Genomic DNA, 9,750 nt, shown 5'->3' on the forward strand with positions numbered 1-9,750 from the left:
TATTCTACCGAGAAAAAGACGTTGTCACGTAAAATCTTCGCCCGTAAAACTGACTTTACAGGCAACCATTTTTTTGAAAACAGTTATAGGACAAAGTTAAGAAAAAAAAACAACACTTGTATATCTTCATCACGGATAATATAATACAATATTAGTTTCTTCATACAGTTTGATAATGATATAAAATAACCAAGTATCTCATATTTATCGTTACTTCCGATAATACTCTACAATAAAATATAAATATAGATAATACAAAATTCTGTTTGTTTGCCTCTTTAAAGTCGCAACAGAGCGATCTGTGGTATGACATTGTGCCTGGAAATAATAAAAGGCTTGTGTAGAATAAAGTAGTAAAACTACTTTTTAACGCGGTGAAATAATTATTACCACTAGATTTTGCTTTGACTACGCGAAGCCGCTGGTAGAAAGCTTGTATGTATATATAAATATAATATACATATTTTTTACAGTCCGCGTATGTACTGTAAGAAATATGTATACTCCTAAACTGTGTACTCCTAAACTAGAGTTCAGTGACAAACACTGCGTCGATTTTAATTAAGTTTATTGTGTGCCTTTTGGAGGATTGGACAATGGATTAGATTTAGTATAAGGAATATAGATAAAAAAAAAGAACCACGCTTTAGTGAAAAAATCAACTAAATAGTCTTCCTTGCTCTTACGAAGAGTTTATGTAAGGAAATTATTTAAGCGATCTCAATCAGGATAATAAAATGAACACTTGAAAGTTTATAAAACTTTAAAAGAACTAAACAAATAAACTAGGTTTAGGAAAAGGAAAATCTGGAGAAGTCCTATTAAATAGTTCTAATGAATATTCACCTAAGTACCTATTCTTGGTTCGCCCAAGCACATTCCTAGTTACTAATCTGCTGAGACTGGGCTGGTTAGAATGCTGCTATTTCAATGTTCATAGAATTAATTCTGATTGACTTCTTGATGCTGCGTGTGGATTGCTTCTGTAATTGGGCGACCTAATTCCTGAGATAACAACCGTCTGCCTGTAACGAAGTTATATCTCAATCAGTGTATGTTTTATTGATTTTATTTTAATGTTTTTGATGTTATTTGTTATAATTTACATGCTACTTTTATGAGCATAAGTAAGAGAGTTGTATCACTACATAGTATCATGTTATCCGCAGCATAAAACAAAGTTCGTTTTCGCGTATATATGTATGTATGTATTCTTCGATCAATAAAACTATACATCGCATTTTTTGTCATAAATAAATATCATAGATAAAGTGACTCAAGAGGAAGGTTTATATGTACAACAACATGTTTTAAACCACTTCGAATATAACGTGTGCGAAGCCACGTGCTTAAACTAGTAATATGTACAATTTTAGCTTTCAGAACGCTTTGCTCTCATACAATTCCAGTTATCGCAACACAGCGATGTGTTTTTTCGTGTCTTATTTCAGTTGCATTTGATTTTCGTCTCTTGCCGAAGTTAAAGTTACCTGAAGCTTGGACATTCTTTGTTATAAATTTCATTGAAATTGGCTTAGTGGCTCAGTCTTGAAAGCGCAACAGAACATATTCAATGATAGGGTTACTTTGGTTTTATATGCAGAGACTTTATATACTATTAAATATACTGTAGGGGTATTTTTAATCACCCTAGAGTAAACTCTTATTTTATTTAAAGGGTTATGTCACAGGCGATTGATGGATAGCATTTCATTAGTTCGCTAGGTAATGTATCATTATTTATTACTTTATGAACGATCAATAATAAATTTTTCTTGTGTTTGATTTTACGCGAGTATTATAAATTTAGAAATTAAAAACGGATTAATAAATCGAGCGAGCGAGAATAAATCGCGTTTAAAATCCGTTAAAAGTATTCTAATTTTTTCAAACATAAACTTTTCACCTTTTGTTTTATTAATTTCATAGATTAAAAGCACCATTATGTTGATCCATTTATGAGTTCATTACATTTTATGGCATACTGAGAAGAGATAGTAAGTAATGAAAAATATTGTACCTATAAAATATCCACCCATGATTGCTGTATACTTTATGAAAGATACTGTTAAATAAACTTATAAATCGATGACGACTAACGTTGGTTGTAAAACAAAATAATATTATCGTAATACACAATATATGAGTAACAAATAAAGAAATTCTATTGAATTAACACACACTCTTATTTATTCAGTCAGTGTTTTAAATTTACAAATAAAGAAATTCTATTGAATTAACACACACTCTTATTTATACAGTCAGTGTTTTAAATTTACCACTTTCAAATTATTTACATCCATAAACGAGATAGATAATAAATTAAGCATTAAAAGGTTATAAATAAGTGGTACAATACTAGGGTAAATATATATTTTTGCCAAAAAAAAAAAAACTTAATGCGTCCTAATTTAAGGATTCTCTACCATTTTGTATTATGCTATATTAGTCTAGTATTATGTTATCTGTGGTTGTACTGTTCACTGATAAATAGTTCCCTCAATGATAAATCAAATTTGGGTGCATCTGTTATGTCATTGTGTAGTTAATAGGAGGCTATATTAAACTTAAACCCGTTTACAAAATTGTCATTGCTGTTCGAAATTGAGGAGTTCGTATATTTCCTGACCCCTGACTCCTTCATCAATTAATCTGATGATGTTATCATGATGATGATCAGAGCTTGTTTACTAGTCCCAAATTATTTCATCGTTACTAAACTTACATAAGCTTGCTGAATTTAAGATCTAAGATTTTATTACATGGTTTGTTAGTAATTCGTTTCAACTCGACTTCCCTGAGATTCCATCATCAGATCCTGACTCAATGATAATGGGACAACTTTGGAGTATCCCTTTAAAAAAAAAATACTAATCGGTTGACAATTGTCGAACATACTGATGAACCACAAAAATAACACATATCTACTACTATAATATAATACTAACAGAAAAAAAATAAAACCTCCTCCTTTTGTTTCGGGAAGTCGATTAAAAGCCAATTTAACGCAACCTGTGATTGATTTATGGTTCGCAAACGCGTATAACGTTAATCGAATACCAAGATTGTCCTTGCAAATATTTTACATTTTACCCTCGATTATCTAAAGGAAATACAACGTTACACGCTGGTACAATGACGAGTATATCCATGGCAGACTGTGGTAGGAACCGCCTTGTACATTAATGTGGAAAACCAACGTTGGATACGTATACAAAATAGTCTATTTTCAGCAGATGTCACAAAAACGTCGAAAACTTCGTGAGTGTTAGCCGATTGGCTTTATTTTTTGTTGTTTTTTTTTATGGAAATTGTTGTCATTCAGTACCCATCTTAGAATTTAGTGATAGGTACCTCCCTACACCGACGTCAGTGACACTTTTTTTGTAGAAAATAATTATTACGTATCGAATACAGTACACCATAAAGTAGATGTCGTCTTTGTCACTTGGTAGAAACAATGTTTAAAACTGTTTTTAGTTTAGTTTAAAACTATCGCATTTTAAGCGGCATTCATTGTTTATGCGTTAAATACAGTATATATAGCTACGGGTAATTCAAAATACTTTAATCATTTAGATTTATTTTTACAAATAATCCATAAATCACCCCAGAACAATGGTATTTAGATTTTAAATGAAAAATCAGAGAGAGCATAACACTATACAAAGTGACATAAATTCTTTAGAATATTAGTTTAATGTAGATTTATTTTGTTCCGAGGAAACGAATGTAGACCGATTATTCATTCTGAAAATAGAATGTTTAAAAATCGCATGCTATTTTCGTGATTTATTTATCTTTGTTTTTTTTGCATTTACATTTTCATTTACATTGTAATTTATATGTCGTCGTTACGAATTTAACGATAAATTTTAAATGTTGAAAAAAAAACATTTGAGTTCGTTTGACGATAAAATCGATTTCGATCGATCATCAGGTAAGCGATTAATATAATATTAATACATTCGATGTGCCGATCAACACAACATATATATGCAGTCTATTTTTCCAAATTTTTTCGTAATTGTAACTCATTCATATCGAATTTTCTATTGTTTTCGTAAATGTATTACGAGGTCATTCACTTATCGGAAACGTCACAGCGTATCTATAACTAGCTGAGTAATTAATTAATTTCATGAGCTATCCTTGGGTGAGTTTTTATTAAAAATGCACAAGTGACATTATAAACTGGTAATCGCTATTGTTCGAACAATTTGAATTTGCGAATGAGATTTTCAGTCACACTAAAACATTTATTTATTCAATCAGACTTATCTTAGAAGTATTTTTAGTTGTCTTAATATAGTTTTACCATTTCCCATTAAAAAGTAAGTAAGGATAATAAAATAGAAAGGAGAAGACAAATAATGCCTATTTTTAACAATTAAAGAGAGGAATTCGTTATTAATTTTTACTCTTAGTTAACAGTTAATACTAAGTATTTAAGGTTAGTTTATATTAAGGTTATTCTAACAATAGCCAATAATATAAAAATAAACATGGCATAGCGTATACTACGGACAACTCTTGTATCTATTCATAACCCATATGACATAATACTTTATTAGTAGTGATAGTAACCTTATGAAAACCCGGCTTCCTTGATGAAGAATAAAAATTAATTTTGGATTGTAGCAATTTTAAAAGGTCAAACATAAAATGGATCAGTAATCTATTTTAAAGTTATTTCATATTACGTAACTGTCACACTGATAATGTGACTTAAGTAATACACATTAGAATATTGAATATAATAAACTAGCGTTCCGTCCCGGCTTCACACGTACGTTTTTCTCTCCATAAGAACCTTCCTTGTGTCTAAAAAAAAGAGTCGAGCCGTTTTTGAATTCTACACTTAACAACACATTTGGAGGTTTATATTTATTTAGATATAGAATAAAGGCTATTATTTATATTTTTTTTCTCAATAAACTGTTTGTGTATATTTTTAATAGCAGTTTTGAGTTAGTATCGTTGACATTAAAATTTAATTGTTACGAATGAGTTGCAAATGTGAATTTCGAAAGGCGATAAGTAAGAACAATTATACTCGGTTCATTTGTAGGAAATAATATATGATTATTAGTTTGTGTCAAATCTATTCTAAATATATCTGTACCAGGTTTATGTCTGATATAAAGATTTATTTATTTTGAATATCTTGAAATTTAGCGTATTTTTTTGTTTTCAGTTTTTCCATAATGGAATTTGATGACAATCAACTCGCAACTCCCGAATAAAAAAATGCTGTTGGTGATGCTCGAAGTTCGGAAAATCTTTCATCCAACTCCGCAAAAGTTGCATCAAGTTATCGCAGTTAGGAAAAAAAAGCTGAGCACGTACAACAGGAATAAAAAATCGCGGTCATCATTGTGGCTCCAAAGGGACGAATAGGGATAGAAAACGCAAAAACTTTCGTATAATCCCCCTGAAGAGTTACGAAAGTCCAACAGACTTCTAAATCAGAGAATTTATAGTTCTACAATATGTCATACTGTCAGGAATAAATCCGCGTAGCTTGTAGATTTGTAAAGAAATTGTGTAAAACGAACCCATATCTTAAGAGATTTATTAAATTGGCATAGTTGAATCTGAGAGAATCTTCCTTAATTGACTGACACGAATCACGGTGTTGCAAAAACATCACGGGCTAGCTCGGATAAACTGACGCGGGAACGTTCCTTGCTCTTTTCACTTTGAGACTAAACTCAGTTGCGTGCGCCCGCCAGCTGGCATCCGTACTTTCGCCCGTTGCGAATTAAAAAAATAACTTTAAAAAGTAACAGTGTCAATGATGTGACGTAATAATCGCGTGTTTACAATTCCATTTTTAAATTTATATAAGCGTGTCAACGATGTGATTGACAGTTTTATTTTTTAATTTAAAAGTTTTTGGCGCGCAATGACAATGACTATTTCAGTTGAAAAGTGAATTGGAAGTTGCCGAATTTCGAGTCAAGGATTGCAAAACTCGTGAGTAATTATACTTAATAGTGTTTAAGTGTCAACTGGGTGTAATTTAGCTAATTATAAAAGATAATTTGTAGGTCGAACTCTGCGTTACTCCGGTCGAATATAAATAGGGTTTAAACTTTTATGTGATAAAATATAATTTTAAAGTTCATAATAATAGGCTGACATGCGGAAAATGATAATGTTTTGACGTGAACACGCAATTATATCAGAAGGTTTTGTGAATTAAGTTATCGTTGGTTAAGTCATTTGGGTGTATTATTTAAGTCTTGATATATGTAATACACGCAATGTTTCTTTAGAAATTCATATTATAAATATATCAATTTTAAATTTTGTTTAGAAAATTCTGATGAAAAAGAAAATAAATATAATATAATCTCGATTGTTTAAAACACAAGAATGTTAGTAATTAATGTACAAATTAATATGCTTTTTTAAAAATATTTTACCATAATGCACAAAACAGATTAGATAAATAAAATATAGGTAATTGTGACATTTTAAAGTGTTGAATTATTTAAGTCAGTGTCTTATTAAATGAACAACACGAAAATCGTTAAATGATTTTATAAAGTTTTTTTTCCATTTTGTACCAAACCTTCTTTCATTCTGCAACATTTATATAATCTTTTGTTCTTGTTATCCCCTGAGAGTCGTGAATACGTCAACAAGAATACCGTATAATTCAGAATTAAATTGAAATTTTATTTTTTAGTATATATTTATTTATTCTTTGTAGCTGTTAATAAAACTACAAAAAATCTTAATAAAGTTACAATACAAACAATTGGCGGTCTTTTCGTTATATAGCGATTTCTTCCAGACAACCAGACGTACAGAGAGAAATTAGATAGAGGAGAGGAGTAATTTTACATTACTTTATCATAAGAAAACAATATATTTGTAAAACGAAGCACGTATGAACTTTGTCCTACTATAGAATTATATTATATGATGGTAAAACAACATAATACTTATCTTGACTTGCAAGAAAAAAGTATTTGTTCTAAATAAATTAAGGATTTTGTTACGTAAATGAAACCTTTTTTACCTGACTTTAAAAGGAGTGTTATTTTTTGCATATTTAAGTATATGTATGTATGTAAAAGTCCATCTCTTTGGTACGCCCTACAGCCCAAACCGTTACACAGTTTTTGACATGTGTCTTTGTAAACATTACATTATTGTTAGTGACATAGACATTATATCGATTATTTCAAAATGGCGCCCACACATGAAGAAGAGGATTTTTGTTCTTACTCTAGTAATTGAATTAAAAGTGAATGATGGTTAAAAAAAAAACAAATAGAAGAACCGTTAGCAGTCTGTTTTTTGTTTTAATAATAATAATTTTTGTTAATTGTTCTCATAAACAGAGTTAAAAACTAAAAAAAAAAAGATTTAAAATAGTCGGAGGAACTATAGATTACTCTTAATATCAGGAACTTCACCAATATTAAAGTATTTCTAATCAAGATTACGATTATCATTAATATGATCATGGAATTTAATTCAAAATGTTAGATTGTTAGTTTCAGAAGTTACTTAGTTACAATAAATTGATATAAACAATAAACATCGCCTTGGTGATACGCGTCTCACATAATTTTCATGAACATTTGAAAAACAATTAAATATTAAGGAAATAGACTGAAGGTACTTTTTTAATGACAATGGACTAACTGATATCCTAATAGAAGATCTGCTCGAAATATGAATATAATCTGAGAAATATGGTCTGAGATCGCATGCTATGCGAATGCTGTTATGTTTCGTTCCTCCACCACCTGGGAACCACATCCTTTCCCTTACCCTTCAGGCCTTTCCTTTGTTTTATTCGTCAATTCTTTCTCTTCACACCATTTAAAGTCGACAATCCATTTACGGAGGCGTAAGTTCTAGAAACGAGCTCACGTCTGCAAATGTTCATGGGCGGTGGTAGCGCAGCGTATTTTATTTTCTCTGCTGCTACATTTACTACATCAGGCGACCCACCAGATGTAGTAAATGTAGCAGCAGATAAAATAAAATACGCTAAGTAAATATCATACCAGTGAGTACTTTATATGAAAATAGGTTCAGGAATTAATGAGTTTTAAAACGAAAGATGAAATGTATGTATGTAGGTTGAAACGAATTTTTGCGATATACTTTTTTATAATTGGTAGTTTAAGTTTTGAATTGTCTATGCTTTCCTTTTAGTTACACTTATATTATTTTTTATTGTTATATAATAGTTATTGTATTTAAACATTTCTTATATGGAACAATAAAACCGTTATCAATAATTATTACTCATAAAATACCTTAATCACTCAAAGGTCAACTACAAATCAGATGGTCAGATGCACTATGTCAGTGGAGTTTTTATGAATATTTTTTCCTTCTATAATTTTATTTACACATTTTTTGTAGTAGTGGCTTGTGTTTTATAAGAATCAAAGAAAGAAAATACATTTGTTTATACTAGCTAAGAATAGAAAAAATATGTATGTATAAAGAATCTATAAGATAAAACGACTTTGAAGACTTCAAATCAAGTGTATCATACTTACTTCCTACTAATCCTACTAATATTATTCAACTTTTTATTCCGATATTCCTACGGGATACGGACTTACGCGGGTGAAACCGCGTGGCGCAGCTAGTCTTATACATTACGAGCTGACCCGGTTATCGTTGTTCCGCTTCACTCGATCATTTAGGGGTATGAAAATAAGGTGTTGGCCGATTCTCAGATATACAAAATTTCACGAGAATTGGTCTAGCCGTTTCAAAGGAGTATTGTTACTAACATTGTGACATGAGAAATTTGTATGTAGAGATAATTCGCATTTCTTAATATTATTATAGTGAATACGTCAAGCCTTAAAATTAAATGTAGCTAAGATTGAGATATCGCATTTTTTTAAATTAACCGAAATTCCCAAAAGACGGAAAACTTGCAGTTCATAGCGAATTTAGCAATATGGGTATACTCGTTTCACATTACATATAGTATTATATCATAATCAGGTCTAATTACACTAGTTTACACGGTTTTCATACCCCAGCTGAAAGTTGTTATTTTATTTTGTATTTAGGTAGAATTATCCAAAAAAAATAATAAAAAAATTCGGTCACGTCTGGTTTAAAAAATATTTATTAAATTAAAGAGAAATACAAATTTTTTAGAATTAATATAAAAAAAATTAAAAATGAGTAATTTTTGCTTTCTTTTTATAATTATTTGAATCAGTTTCTCTTATGATGGACCAACTGTAATCCCCTAACATATTTTCATCCCAAAATCCTTGATGTCGTTCTTCGAAAATCCTTAAATCTTGGTGGAAACGTTCACCCTGTTCGTCACTCATACTTCCTAAGTTTTCAGGGAAAAAATTCAGATGAGAGTGTAGAAAATGAATCTTTAATGACATGTTTACTCCCATATCCTGAAAATTTTTCAAAATTCTGAGTAAACTTTGCTTCTGTTTCTGAAAAACGTAACTTTTGTGTCTGGTAGTAATAAGTTCCATTGTTGTAAGCGGGAGCCGAGAAGCTCTGCTTTAGATCTTGATAACTGTAAATCTCTTATAAGATCATTTAATTCGGCTTGGTTAATTAAATGTGGAGTGTCTTCTTGACGTGAAAATTCGTCAGAATCACTAGAAATCGACTTGAATTCAACATCACTGTTATTGTCATCTAATATATTTGCACTCGAATTACCGGGACAAACTGGATGTGGTAGATCTTTCGAATGTAAAATCGGCTTAGTAACAGACG

General features: G+C 30.3%; 1 protein-coding gene across 1 annotated transcript in view; it reads left to right on the forward strand.

The window, feature by feature from the left end:
* Nucleotides 1-5,719: 5,719 nt before the first annotated feature.
* LOC119831152 (cardioacceleratory peptide receptor-like) overlaps nt 5,720-9,750 on the forward strand; it is a 69,381-nt gene continuing 65,350 nt past the window's right edge. The window contains exon 1 of the mRNA XM_038354423.1: nt 5,720-5,979. The gene's annotated coding sequence lies outside the window, so the exon portion shown is untranslated. The remainder of the gene's footprint in view (nt 5,980-9,750) is intronic.

Source organism: Zerene cesonia, chromosome 13 (assembly GCF_012273895.1).
Source record: "Zerene cesonia ecotype Mississippi chromosome 13, Zerene_cesonia_1.1, whole genome shotgun sequence".
NCBI lineage: Eukaryota > Metazoa > Arthropoda > Insecta > Lepidoptera > Pieridae > Zerene > Zerene cesonia.